The following is a 1,151-nucleotide window of genomic DNA, read 5'->3' on the forward strand; positions in this document are numbered from 1 at the left end:
AGGGAGGATAGATTGGAGGGAGTATCCAAAGAAAGTTTACAAGAATGATCCATGGACGTCAGGGGGTAGGTTGTGTGGAGAGATTTTGCAAATTAGGCTTGATTCTTCTGGAAATTTAGAAAGTTAAGGGGTGACCTGATCAAACCCTACAAGACATTAACAGGAAAAGACGGGATAGATGAAAATAAACCATTGCCACGGGTTGGAGATTATGGAACTAGGGGTATAGTCTGAGAATTAGGGCCAGACTGCTCAGGAGAGATGTTAGAAAGCATTTCAACACACAAAGGATGGGAGAGGTTTGGAACTCTCTCCCACAGACAGCAGCGGATGTTGGGCCAGTTGTTAATTTTACATCAGAGATTGATTTCTTTTTTTAATCAGCAAACATGTTCAGGCAGGTAATTGGAGTGAGGTCACAGGTCAGCCAGAATCTCATTGAAGGGAATAGGATCGAGGGGCTGAATGGCCTACTCCTGTTCCTATACTCCAAGGAACAATTTTAATTCCATGATGATTGGAGAAGGGTCACTGGACTGGAAACGTTCACTTTGGTTTCTCTCGGTAGGTGCTGAGTTTCTCCAGCAATTTCAGATTTTGTTTCAGATCTTCAATATCCGCAGTACTTTGGTTTATTAATTCCACAGTGGGATTTGGACTTCAGTCTCCAACCAGAAGCATAAATACTTTGGTACTGCCGCCCCAGGGTATGTGATTTGTTTATTGTCTGTCGACATTAAACAGTTCCGGATCCCTTTAAGAGCAGAACCCGGAAGCCGGCCGGCTGCTTTTCCCCTCACTCTGTGTCAGTTTCATTGTAAGAACTTGCTGATAGTTTCAGAAGTTTGGAATGGAGCTTCGGAAGTTTGAAACTTCTCTTTCCTGACCTCTCCAGCAACTCAGGGAAACTTTGTCAAGTATTTCCGAAGAAAGAAAACAGTTCTCAGACGTTCGGAGCAGTGTGTTCCCTGGTGAGTGTCCTGCTCCCTGGGTGTGTTCCCTGGAGGTTATTCCTTTTGTGTTTGTAAAAGGGGAGAATAATAACCCGCAGTCTGACTGAGCTCAGCTTCTCTCCCTCAGGACCCAGGGCAACCTCGGCTTCCCCGCTTTCCTGGCGGGTCCTGTTTTACTCTTGGCTCTTCCTGTCCCCC

The 1,151-nt window shown here is 45.6% G+C and overlaps 1 protein-coding gene across 1 annotated transcript in view; it reads left to right on the forward strand.

Annotated features, from left to right (window-relative positions):
- The first annotated feature begins 315 nt into the window (after positions 1-315).
- bcl2l12 (BCL2 like 12) overlaps positions 316-1,151 on the forward strand; it is a 31,057-nt gene continuing 30,221 nt past the window's right edge. Inside the window, exon 1 of the mRNA XM_043679521.1 lies at positions 316-971. The gene's annotated coding sequence lies outside the window, so the exon portion shown is untranslated. The remainder of the gene's footprint in view (positions 972-1,151) is intronic.

The sequence above is a fragment of the Chiloscyllium plagiosum genome, chromosome 39 (assembly GCF_004010195.1).
Source record: "Chiloscyllium plagiosum isolate BGI_BamShark_2017 chromosome 39, ASM401019v2, whole genome shotgun sequence".
NCBI lineage: Eukaryota > Metazoa > Chordata > Chondrichthyes > Orectolobiformes > Hemiscylliidae > Chiloscyllium > Chiloscyllium plagiosum.